The following is a 13747-nucleotide window of genomic DNA, read 5'->3' as shown; positions in this document are numbered from 1 at the left end:
GGTGCAGGGGTGGTGATTCCTACCACATCCCCGGTTTAACTCACCTATTTGGCCTGTTTAAAAAAAGAAAAAAGAAAAGATGGATCCTGGAGAATGACAGTGGATTATCATAAATTTAACCAGGTGGTGACTCCAATTGCAGCTGTCATTCAAGATGTGATTTCATTGCTTAAGCAAGTTAATACTTCTCCTGGTACTTGGTATGCAGCAATTGATCTGGCCAATGCCTTCTTCTCAATACCAGTCTGGAAGGACCACCAGAAAGAGTTTGCCTTCAGCTGGCAGGGGCAACAGTACACTTTAACAACTCTCCCCAAGGAGTACATCAACTCTTCCACCCTGTGCTATAATTTAGTCCGAAGGGACCTTGATTACCTGTCTCTTCCACAAAATGTCATACTAGTCCTTTATATTGATGACATTATGCTGATTGGACCCACTAAGGAGGATGTATCACAGACTCTAGATTCATTAGTACAATATCTGCATACAAGAGGTTGGGAAATCAAACCAACAAAGATTCAGGCACTCTCCGCCTCAGTAAAATTTCTAGGGGCCCAGTGGTGTGGGGCCTGTTGAGACATTCCTACTAAAGTGAAGAATAAGCTATTGCATCTGTCTCCCCCAACAACTAAACAGGAGGCACAATGCCTAGTGGGCCTCTTCAGATTCTGGAGGCAACATATCCCTCACTTGGGTGTTCTACTTCAACCTATTTATCAAGTGACACAAAAAGCCTCCAATTTTGATCGGGGCTCAGAACAAGAAAAGGCTCTTCAACAGGTTCAGGCTGCCGGGTAAGCTGCTTTGCCACTGGGACCATATGACCCAGCTGACCCAATGCTGCTAGATGCAGTGTGGAGTCTTTGGCAGACTACTATTGGTGAATCATAGTGTAGACCGTTGGGATTTTGGAGTAAAGTTCTGTCATCCTCTGCAGACAACTATTCCCCCTTTGAAAAACAGCTCTTGGCCTATTACTGGGCCTTGGTGGAGACAGAACCACCTCACCATGGGCCACCAAGTCAACATGAGGCCTGAGCTGCCCATCATGAACTAGGTATTGTCTAACCCACAGAGTCACAAAGTTGGATGTGCGCAGCAACACTCTATTGTTAAATGGAAGTGGTATATACAAGATGGGGTCAATGCAGGACCTAAAGGTACAAGTAAGCTGCATGAAGAAGTGGCCCAAATGCCCACAGTCCCCACTCCTGTCACAGTGCCTTCCTTCTCCCAGTCTGTGCCTATGGCCTCCTGGGAGTTCCTTATGGTAAGTTGGCTGAGGAACAGAAAATCCGTGCTTGGTTTATGGATGCCTCTGCACGATATGCAGGTGCCATGGCAGCAGCACTGCAGCCCCTTTCTGGGATCCCCCACTGGGCAGAACTTCGAGCAGTGCATGGGGCTTGTTTGCCTGAAAGGAGAAATGGTCAGATATGAGACTGTATACTGATTCATGGGCAGTGGCTAATGGCTGGGCTGGATGGTCAGGGAACTGGAAGGTACATGATGGAAAATTGGTGACAAGGACATGTGGGGAAGAGGTATGTGGATAGATCTCTCTGAATGGGCCAAGAAAGTAAAGATAATCATGTCTCATGTGCACACTTACCAAAGGGTTACCTCTGAAGAGGAGGACTTTAACAATCAAGTGGATAAGATGACACGCACTGTGGAGACTGGTCCTCCTCTTTCCTCTGCCACTCCTGTCATTGTCCAATGGGCATATGAACAAAGTGGACATGGTGGCAGGGATGGAGGTTATATGTGGACGCAGCAACATGGACTTTCACTCACCAAGGCTGACTTGGCCACTGCCACTGCTGAGTGCCTCATTTTCTACCAGTAGAGGTCAACTCTGAGTCCAAGATATGGGACCATTCCTCGGGGAGATCAACCAGCAACCTGGTGGCAGGTTGAGTACATAGGACCACTTCCATCATGGAGGGGACAGCATTTCATTCTTACTGGAATAGACACCTACTCTGGATATGGCTTTGCCTTCTCTGTACGCAATGCTTTTGCCAAAATTACCATTAGTGGACTTACAGAATGCCTCATCCACCGGCATGGCATCCCACATAGCATTGCTTCAGATCAAGGAACTCACTTCACAGAAAATGAAGTGTGGCAATAGGCAAGCCCCGCCCTCTCTCTCTTGCTCTCTGGTGATCAGAGAGGGACAGCTTTTCAATAAATGGACTGATCTTTGGTCTTTTCATCACAAACATAAAACATACTCCAGGCTAACAGCATTTTCCAAGCTCTCCACAAGAGCCTGAAGGAAATGTTCCACCTGCCTGGCCTTCCTTCAGACTATTGGTAGGCAAAGATTGAGACTCTGGGACTCAGAGTGCCCTGCGGCTTCCACAGGACTCTGACGCCTTTCCCACTGACACCACAGGCTCTGTTGTGGTGAGCATCCTGGTCCCTGCTTCATCAGAGTTGTCTCTTGGGCACTCTCTAATCCGACACACCCACTCGACATGCCCTGCATCAGCCTTGCCTCCTCACGTGATGACCTGCATCCAGCAGGCTAAGGGCACCTGTATTTTCTGAGTGAGCCCTGCGGAGAGCAGAGGACCTCCAGATCTGTGTGTCAGCAAAGTGGCCACAGTGACTGAAAGACGCCCTCCACACCAGCCAGCAGCTGTCTTTGTTTCTAGATCCCGTGGGCTAGCCACACTGGGCCTGGATGCTGGAGGTACTGGGGAGGGCACCTGCTGGACTGCTCAGCTGTCGGTCCCAAGACTGGGCATTGCTGATGCATGCCAGCCTCCCAGGCGGCAGACACAGCCCAGGAGCAGGGAGGCAGTCGTTCCATGCGGCTTCTACTCAGGAATGTCTTTCAGGAAGTGAGCCTTGCCAGCTGAAGCAGGGAACTGGCTAAGGCAGCTGCACCCTGGTCCGACCATCACAAAGCAAGAGACCTGAGAACTAGAAAAGTGAGGCCCACCGAGCCATTTATCTCTCCGCCCTGCAATTAACCCCAAATGTGTTTATTGGCCAGGTTGGCACAATAAACTATATCAGATGGCCACAGGGTATCTTCCCTAAGGTCTTCTGCTTCGTCATGTCTTGCCAGATTTCTTAAGGAAGAGCAGCAATGTTCTCCCAGACACAGGGAGGTAGACCATCTTAGCATAGAACAGACTGCACTCCTAAAGACAAAGGGGCTGAGTATGTGGGCTGAGGGAAGCCTTGCCCAGAACATGGGCTACCTGGTACAAGCAAGGGAAGGGTAAGGGGGAATAGACGGTGGGCGGTGGGAGGGGGGGAGGAGGGGAAACCAGGTTAAAAACAAGAGAGGTCCTGGCAAACTGCCGGGAGGTTTCACTTTGCTGACCAGAAAAAGAACTTGGTGACAGTCTGAAAAGGGGGTGACAATAAAGCTGAGATCATATAGGGAATTGGTAGGGGCACATACAGACAGGAAGATGGTAGAGGGATAATGTGACCAGAAGTGACAAGGTCACAGTCAAGCAGGTGGGAGGTCATGTGACTGGCAGGGGCTCTGTTGAGGAGGAAGAAGCAGGAGATTGCTGGGGGTCTTAGCTGGGGCCTGTGGGCACCCAGGGAGGGAGGATGCTGTGAGCTTGTTTCTTGCAAGGTTGGGATACCAGTAGGTGGGGGACAGCCTGAGACAGGTCACGTTCACACAGAAGCAGATTCTTGCTTAAAAAGAACTGCCTTAAAGGTCCAGTAACAGCAGGAAGCTACAGATGAATAAGGCATAAGAGGCCCCCTTCTCAGGGATAAAGCAAGACACTGGACCCAAAAAAGTCCAACACACCTCCCCTACTGATCGCCTAGGACTAGATCCAAAGGGCCAGCCCCCAGGCTCGGGCATGCCCCTGTCCTAACTACTGAGCCAAAACCCCTTGGGCACCAGGGCATGGCCACATGCCTGCATGCGTCCTGGTCAGGGTATCATCGGAAGTTGTGCCTGTAACTTCTTGGTCACCCTTCAAGGGAATGAGCACCTGCTCCCCAATCATTTCCCGGGGCTGGGAGTCAGGTGGAAGGTGAGAGATGGAAATGCCACAATGAACTTGAAAGAGGACCCTCCCCACCCTGGACAGCCTGCTTCTGGATTCACATACAGGGGAGGAGGAGTAAGCAAATGCCTCTTTCCATTAGTGAGGTCACTGAGTTTAGTTGTCTTTGTGACAACAACCTAGAACGCACCTCTGGGACACGAGGCCCCATTCCTGTGGTCTTGGAGGGAGTCACTGCCAAGGACAAATCAGGGAGATGCGGCTCTCTGACAAGAGGAAGTTGCAGGTTCCTCAGAGCTGGATAGACCCCCAATTCCAAGGGGCGGGGCTACACTCTCCTCACCACCTGGGCTCCTCCCACCCTCTTTCCCAGAGTTGCCCCCCACCATCCTCAAGTACTGCTGACCAGGGTTGCCACAGACCATGCCCAGCTCCCTCCCACCTGGCCCCAGGCAGACCTGAGATGGAGCCTGACTTGAAGCACGGTCTGCCTCAGCTCTCCTTGCTAGTCACACAGGTCCACTGCCAATAGGCAGCCAAGGGTCTCAAACAGGAGGTTCGGCGAGCAGGGCCCACTCTGCCTCTCAGAACCTCAGAGCCCTCAGTTTTACAATGGGTGCAGTGTGCTTTCTCTGACAAGCTGTGGGGGGATGGATGAAGCCTCACCTGTGTGACAGGCCCCAATCCTGCACCTGGCACACAAAAGAGATCCAGGAAGAACACATGCTCCTCCTCACCTCACCCCCAATCCCAGGAGCAAGGAGAGTGTGTCACCAGCCCTGGACAATGTGGAGGGCAGGGACCACTGGCAGCATTGCAGAATATCCAAGAATCAGTTTCCCAGCATTCCACAGGTCACATAAAAATCCTCTAACTGGTGCCCCCCCTGCTGCCTTCCAGGCCCCACCCTCTCAGGGATGCAGGGCCCCATCTCTAATGGAGGAGCCTGACTGCAGGCTTTCCCATCTGGTACCTGCAGGGCTACCAGGTGACCAAGGTGAAACAGGCCAGTGTTCACCACCCTTGACAAGACACTGCTCCTTGACCATGGTGGGGGTACCCAGACCCAAATTGCTGACTCACCAGGCCCACACAGCAGCCTGCTACCCAGGTTGCATCCTTAGCAGAGGGCCAGGAATATGTCCTTGTTGGCAGTGATAGGTCCTACAGGACATAGCTCTCCCTCTAGCAGGCTGCAGAGAAGGATGGCAGCTGACCATGTGCCATCCAGGTGGTCAGGACTAGTCATCCAGGGCACAGATTGGAGAAAAACTGGAAGCCTACAAATGTCATGTACATTGACTATAGCTAAACAAGGAGATCTGGCCACTTGGTGGTTAGGCCTGGGTTGCTAACCACAAGGTCTGAAGTTCAAAACCACCAATAGCTACTCTTGAGAAAGACAGGGCTTTCTACTCCCATACACAGTTATAATTTTGGAAACCCACATGAGGTCACTGAGTCAAAATTAACTCGATGGCAGTTGAGTTTGGTTTTATTATTCCCATAAAGAGGAATCCAAATGGGGGGAGGGGGAGTTTAGAAACTAATTGTGGTAGCAATTGTACAATTGTGCCTGATACCATAGAATGATGGAATATTATATATATATATATATATATATATATATATATATAAAATACAATTGTGCTTAAAGTCATTGAAGTATGGAATGATATACATATATATTTTTTAATTTTATAGTCTTGGAAACCCACAGTAGCAGCCCTACCATTTGCTGTATGGTCCCTGAGTCAGCATTGACTCAGTGGCAGTGAGTGTTTGTTTTTAATAACCATACAGGAGAAACCAGTCCCTGGTAAAGGATATAAGGTTTGTACAGTAAGTGTATAGTAAGCAAAAATAGAGGAAGACCATCAAGGAGATGGATGGACACAGTGGCTGTTGACAGTGAGCTCACATATTGCAATGATGGTGAGGGGGCAGGGTCAGGCAGCATTTCCTTCCATTATGCATGAGGTGTTTATGAGTCAGAACCACCTTGAGGGTACATAACACCACCATCATAAATACAGGATTTGGGCACTTGGTTATTTATGGTACTAATTATTTAAGACTGATCATGAAAATGTTATTTATCATGTAAGAGCAACATGGAATACCAGCTGCTGTACTGTCTCTCTGCAGCATGGTCCTTTATATCCTTATGACATTAAGCTTTACCAGCAGGATATGTGGTTTCTTCTGAGATTAGCAGTGATTCCCAACTGGGGGCCATATTCATAGATAAGGGCTGGACAGGGCCCTGGGTTCCCCTGGGTGGAAGCCAACAGCTTGGGAGTAGATGCTGTCTTCTGGGGTGCAGGGGAGGATTTGGGAAGTCCCCTCATCCCCTCTAGTGAACTAGGCTGAGATCTGGGGTCCATTAGGCAATAGAGGTGCAATGTAGTCATTGTAAGCTGCCACCAAATCCACTTGGGTCACACCTGCAGGGGCCATGGCCTGGCCTGGAAGAAGCCTATACCCACCTCACCGCCTGGGACCTGCAGGTATGGTGGCCGGCCCAGCCAGGAGCTTGAGCCATAGGCTCAGGAAGTATTAACGCACAAGACAGACCAGGTGTTGGGGGGCTTCTGTCCTATATAGCTGTATGGAGCTGACAATGTGCAGAATTCAAATACACCCATGGGGTGATGTTTTGCCTCAGTAGCCATCTGCAAGAGAGAAACAGGGCAAAGAATTGTCTCTTTTCCTTTGGCTTCTGGCAGCGTAAATATATTTAAGTTTTGGTGAGGGGTGTTTGTTGTTGCTTTTAAAAATATATTTTTCATCCTTCTGTACTTTTTGGGTAAAGTCTTTGGATTAGGATTTTATATTTATTATTTTTAGAAAATTGGGGTCTATTATTATTTCAAATACTTCTGCCCATTCTCTAGCACTTCTTCTAGGATTCCAGATGGAAATACAATGTAACCTGGGAGCTTCAGAACTCCGTGCTGTCATGTTTTTCTGAGTCTTACAAGCTTTTCATCCTTGACAGGCTCACCAGTCTGTACCAGGCAGTACCCTCTGACCACTTTTCTATTAGTGGAAAACATCTGAGTTTTCCTTCTCTGGCACATTACCACATTATACATGTTCCACCTCTTACAACCTTTATCATCTATTGGGCCTTTTAATGTAGATCCCAGTCCTTGAATACCTGGTTCTACTCCCTCCATTCCATGTTCTCTCTGTGTGTTTCACTTAAATAGAAGTATACAGTTTCTACTTAATTATCTTCAAGTTCATTCATTTTTCCCCCCTCAATATCACTGATGTAATCTTTAAAGGCATACTTCATACGCTGCTTATTTTCATCACACCCACCAGGCTCTCAGTTTCCCTCTCTGCTGAAATCCCCCATCAGTTAATGGATGTTGTATGCCTTTAAAGTATAAATTCTGTTTAAACTGTCTGGTCATTCTAATATGATCACATATGATTCGAGGTCCAATGATTGCTTTGTCTCTTGACAGTGGAGTTTTTGTCTTTTGTCTCAATTGCGGCTGAAACCTACACATTGTTTGTAAGATAGTAGAGACCAAGGAAAGTAGTATTTATGCCTTAAAATGGTCACTCTTTCCCTCCTAGGTCTTCAATGTGGAATATTGGATCAATCTAGTTCAGTTGAGGTGAGTTTTAGCTTTGGAGTTGCCATTCTTTGACGCAGGGCATCACTGGCTTTAGATTTTTCCAGCACTGCCTTATGCTTTGGGCTGAGATTTATTCATGGTGGATTCTTTCATGTTAATGTTACACTGGGCTCTAGGGCTTTCTCTGTGCCTCACACAGGGTCCCCCGCCGGATTTTCCCAGTGTTAGAATTCTATACTTTATTACTCAATCCCTGCTTGCCTAGTGGTAGTAGGTTCTCTGTTGTCCTCACCCTGCTACAGTCTTAGAATGCACCCTGGGACCCTGGCTGTTGGAGTTGAATTTTCTCAGGAATTCTGGGCTTTGGCCAGCAGTCAGTGACCTCAAGCAATTTAGACAGTTTCCTGCTCCCTCCCCTACAGTTTTCTACTTTTCTCCATTCCTTAGCTGCAACAGGTCTTCATTAAACACAATGAGTAACGGGGTTTGCTGCCCATCCCTCATTGGGTTAAGGGTTTTGTTTCATGAGAAAGATCTGGGCTATGGAGAAAGACCCACGAAAGATTTCAACCAGAGAAGCAGACATCCTCCTCCATGCACCAGACATGCACCAGTGGGATATCTCCAATATCCTTTCTCAAGTTCTTCAGTGAAGGTTTGTGGATAGAGCCTACTAAGGAATGCAAATTACCATGTCTGTGGTGGCAAGTTTCTATTCTCTCTTCACATGTAATATACAGTATTTTTGACTGAAAGATTTGTATTTACTTGTATGGAGTCCTCTTTCATTTGTCACCGAGGCACCTACCTTCTTTGTAAGTATAGCTAACTAGGTGCCACATTAAGGAACTCTGGAGGTAGTGATTAAGCTGCTTGGCTGGAAACCAGCTGGATACTAGCAGGTACTCTTGGGGAAACCTGTAAAGCTTATAAGCTAGGAAATACAATGAGACAATTCTACTATGTACTATAGGGTCACAACGAATCAGAATATAAACAAGAGCAACAGGTTTGATTTGGGGGGTTGACCTGTCCTGTCAGCCCTCAACCAGGTTCAAGAAAATGTATCTTTTTTTAGACTGTCCACCTTTTTCCTTCCTATAGAACTTCTACATGTCTCTCAAAGGCCTCATGAAGTTTCACTCTCTGTGATGATCTCTGCTCTTCTGAATCTGAGTGTGTGCAGTATGTTACTCCTGGGATTGGACAAACATGCATGTAAACCCCCGAAACATATTTTATGGAATGCCATGCCATCTCACTTGGATTGTCAATTTTTTTTAATTACAATCACCAAATCTACAACATGGAGTTAATTCCAATTCAGCAAGCCTATTAAGTCAGAAAATTCCCCCACAGACTTTTCTAGGTTTTTGGTAACATTCAAGGTAGCAGAGTACCCATTTTCTTCTCAGAGATTGGTAGGTTTGAAGAGCTGAACTTTTCATTCACAGCTGAGTGCTTTAAACACTGTACCACATGTTTGAGCTTCAATTCTGAAAAAAACAGTTTGCAAAAGTCTTTGAATGGCATAAATGCCAAAATCCATTTGCAAAGTCTTCACAAAGATTAGGACTACTAATTTCCTTCTGAACATTGACCAGACATGGAGAGTATCCTAAGTGAGTCCCTCAGATAGAGTTCATTGGATTGTGGAGTTTTCCACCCTTCTCCAGCCAACTGTCCTTGATGGAAATCATGTTTTGGGGGGTCTCAGTAGTCATGTCCAGACTGCCTAAGTCAAAAGGCCCCAGACCAATCTTGAATGCCCTTCTAACATAATGTATATGTCCTAATATGATCCCTGTCTAAGGGGCACCTGACTCATGCCATGGTATTGTCAATCACCTCATATGCATGTTCAAGTTGAACACTGAATAAAGAAGAGAGAAGAACCCATGCTTCTGAATCATGGTGCTAGAAAAGTATATTCAAAGTACCAGGGACTGCCGGAACAAACAAATCTGTCTTGGAAGAAGTACAGCCAAAATGCTTCTTAGAATTCAAGCTGCCCTGACTCTATTTACATCAGGTTCTTTGGATATGTTATCAGGAGAAACCAGTCCCTGGAGAAGGGCATTCTGCTTGGGAAAGGGTCGGTGATAAAAACAGAAAAACCATCAAGGAGATGGACGGAGTGGCTGCAGCAATGGGCTCCAACACAATTGTGAGGATGATGCAGGACCAGGTCGTGTTTCCTTCTGTCGTACATGGGGTCGCTGTGAGTGTAAATCACCTGGACAGCACCTAACAACATCATGGTGCTGTCCCACGTCTGCAGTCCCACCTGTAAGGCCATGTATTGATCGGCTGTCAGTCAGTGAGCTTTCTGTGTTCCTTTTCTTATTAAGTGGCTGTGTAATTGCAAATCCTTGGACACGATCACAACCTCAAGGTAAAGATCTTCCTCATCGGGATATGTGAGTGTGTTTGTGCTATTTAAGGATTGTTTTCCTCAAATCTCAGATGTGAGGTATCTTATTCCCTAAAAAAATTAAATCAGGGTTCCTCCCACGTGGGCTCAAAGGAAAAGAAATCCTGTTTTATGTGGTTACGTGTAACCTCAATTCCACTCCGCAGGTGTACCGGGCGTTTTCTGCAGAGCCTGCGTCCTTCTGCACGCGCGGTCCTTCGCCGGGAGGCGGCCCCCTCCGGCCCACGCACACCGGGTCCCGGGGCTCCGCAGAGACGGAGACTGCGGCCCCGTCTCTCCCACGTCCACACGCGCGGCCACACCAACCGCTGGGCCTCACCCACTGATGGCCAGGCCCCACGACGCCCCCTGAGGCGCAGAAACCGCTCGTACGCACGAGCGAGCTCACACACATGGGAGGGCACGCACACTCACCTCTAACCTGATAGGCAACGGAGCTCCGGCGCACGCGCAACCTGGCAGGGGCGGTGTCTCTCAGAGGCCCACGAGGAACTTAGGGCGGAGCTCCTTCCTTGCACCTCCAGCTTGGGTGCCAAATCCGAGGAGCCCGCGCAAAGCCAAGGAGGCCTCAGGCGCACGCGCGCTCGCGGAGAGGGGCGGGGCTCCGTTGAGGGCTCCGCCCCTCGACGCTAAACCGCGGCTCCGGACTGCGGAGCGCGGGGCGGGGCTTCGTTCTAGGTTTCCCCGCCCCCAGGTGCGTTTTTCACGCTGCCCTTGAGCTCCGCGAGGCCTCACCGGGGAAACTGGTCTCCCAGCTGAGGGAACCGCGAGTCGCGGGCTGAAGAGCGGCTCGGGCTCTAATGAGAGCGCGCGGCATGGCCTTCTGTTGGGGCCGCTCTGAGGCTCGCCTCCCTGCGCGCGCGAGTCCTCAGAGTCGGATCTGCGAGCGCAGGGCTCAGGAGGCCCGTGTGTGGGGCCTAGCTCGCCCACTGCGGCCGCGCTCCTCATGGCGAGGCTGCTGGTTGCGAAGGACCTCCCTCAGGACAGTTTGCTCCTCCTCCGCCTGAACTCGGGCAGTAGAGATGTCGTGCTTGAGGCAACTACACGCCAGACCCAACTTACATGGGTCAGCAGCCCTCTCCTCCGTGACTCCTGCCCCGAACACGAACCCCCCTGGAAGATGAGGGCGAACCCTCTAGCCAGGTAGCCATCCTTGCCCAGCCCCTGCGGCGGCGCTTTGGCACGGAGTTAGGGGTGTGGTGGTGGGGTTGGCAGAGCAGGCAATATGCCAATGTAGCGCAGACAGTGAATTATGACACAAAACAGTGACCCTTGCCCAGAAGCATCTGTCACCAGATATGGCCCGGGCCCTGGACTCAGAGGGCAAAGGCCATCTATGCATATGGTCACCCCCCACCTTACCCTGTCCCCAGGAGTTGCTGCCAGTCTCAGACTTTCATAGAAGCCACATTTAATGTGGATCAAGCTTAACGTCCTAAGGATTCCTGAGCAAGCTGAGGAATGCCACTAACAGTTGGTACCCCTTGTTGCTCTTAAATAATAAATACCATTTTATCCTACATTAATAACCAAGTGCCAAATCTTGGATGTTTCTATGGCTATTGTGAATGTACATAAAATATTCACTGTGGACATATACATTTTTGTTGTTAGACAAAAGCCATGTTTTGGGGTCAGAAAATGTTACTAAGCTTGACATCTATACCTTGTAACTTTGAAGAGTGGAGAGGAAGCTTCAAACTGGTTGATTCGCTTCCCATAAGCTCTCATCCACCCTATTCCCAAGCAAGAAGATAAATAAATACCGTGGAGTTATCATATGACCCCTCTGGTCCTGGCCTAGCTGAAATATGAGGAAGAGGAAGATGGGGAAGAGGCTCAGTAGCCCTGATCTGCAGTAGGAACGCCAAGCAAGGCTGAGAGCCTGGCGCTCTATTGTCAAGCAGCACGCATATCCATTCAAGCCTGGATTGAGCATAGAAGCTGCAGGAGAATGTTGTCCCATGGTTAGGGAGTCTTCAGCTCTCACCCTCAAACCCTCAAATCTGGTTCTAAAGCAAGCAACTCCAATGCCTCTCCACTGCTGCAAACTCCGGATAAGAAAGGGTTGCCGCTCTACTGGGAGTTACACAATTCAGGGAATTCAGTCCTGAAATTGAAGACTGCGATCCTCCTCTTCCCAGACATTACATTCCAGTCCAACATAATCTTTTCCCATGGAAAAAGAAATCCTTTCACATGTTTGAGAAGAGAGGCCAAGACTGGTGATATTCTGAAATGTAGAAGGTATGTATGAGGAAGGCTATGAGTAGAAATCAGGAGATAGCCACTAAATATGCCTGAAGCTCTCCAACTGAACATGGGTGTGTTTATGAGGTGTCTTCCTAGAGGCTCCTGACATTTTCATTGCTCAAACAACCATGTAAGCCATTTTCTTGCCATTAACGAGTCTGGTCTTCAGCCCCAGATACTGGTGACTCTTCTTCTCTGGTTGCCCATACAACATGTCAGTGACAAATCCGGGTTCCTCTTTGGTCCTGGGTTGGCAGGTCAGGAAAAGAAACAGCATTCTTAGTTTATGACACAAATAGGTCATTGCTTCTGCTTCATCAGATGGCTCCTCATACACAGGCTGCTTCATTTCCTCATAGGCAGATAGAATCACAGCCCGAATGGTGCCCGGCTATCAAAAGAGATAGTGTCTGGGGTCTTAAAGGCTTGAAGGTGAACAAGCGGCCATCAAGCTCAGAAGCAAAAAAGCCCACATGGAAGAAGCACACCGGCCAGTGCGATCACGAGGTGCCAAGGGACCAGGTATAAGGCATCATGCAAAAAAAAACCCCAACAATATAAGTGTGTGTATGTATGTGTATATATGTGTATATGTATATATATACCATATTAAATGAAGGGGGAAGTGCAGAGTGGAGACCCAAGGCCCAAGTGTCGGCCAATGGAGATCCCCTCATAGAGGCGTTTAGGAGAGGAGATGGGTTAATTAGGGTGCGAGGTAGTACCGATGAAGAACACAGCTTTCCCCCAGATCCTGGATGCTTCCTCCCCCCAACTACCATGATCCGAATTCTACCTTGCAGGGCTGGATAGGACAGAGGCTGTACACTGGTACATATGAGGGCTGGAGGTACAGGGAATCCAGGGTGGATGATACCTTCAGGACCAAGGGTGTGAGGGACGATGCTGGGAGAGTGGAGGGTGAGTGGGTTGGAAAAGGGGAACTGATTACAAGGATCCACATGTGACCTCTTCCCTGGGAGAGGGACAGTAGAGAAGGGGGGAAGGTAGACTCCAGATAGGGCAAGATATGACAAAATAATGAGGTATAAATTACCAAGGGCACATGAGGGAGGGGGGAAAGGGGAGGGAGGGGGAAAAAAAGAGGACCTGATGCAAGGGGCTTAAGTGGAGAGCAAATGCCTTGAGAATGATTGGGGCAGGGAATGTATGGATGTGCTTTATACAATTGATGTATGTATATGTATGGATGGTGATAAGAGTTGTATGGGTCCCTAATAAAATGTAAAAAAAGAAAAGAGGAGAAAAAAATGATTAGGGCAAAGACTGTACAGATGTGCTTTATACAATTGATGTATGTATATGTATGAACTGTGATAAGAATTGTATGAGCCCCTAATAAATTGTTAAAATTTAAAAAAAAAAAGAATCACAGCCCGAAAAAAGTTGACCAAAATGCAGATCATGATGAGCATAAAAGATGAGAGGAATAGAACACTGAG

Source organism: Tenrec ecaudatus, chromosome 6 (assembly GCF_050624435.1).
Source record: "Tenrec ecaudatus isolate mTenEca1 chromosome 6, mTenEca1.hap1, whole genome shotgun sequence".
NCBI classification, from domain to species: Eukaryota; Metazoa; Chordata; class Mammalia; order Afrosoricida; family Tenrecidae; genus Tenrec; species Tenrec ecaudatus.
The sequence above is the reverse complement of the archived record's forward strand: the minus strand, read 5'-3'. Positions refer to the sequence as shown.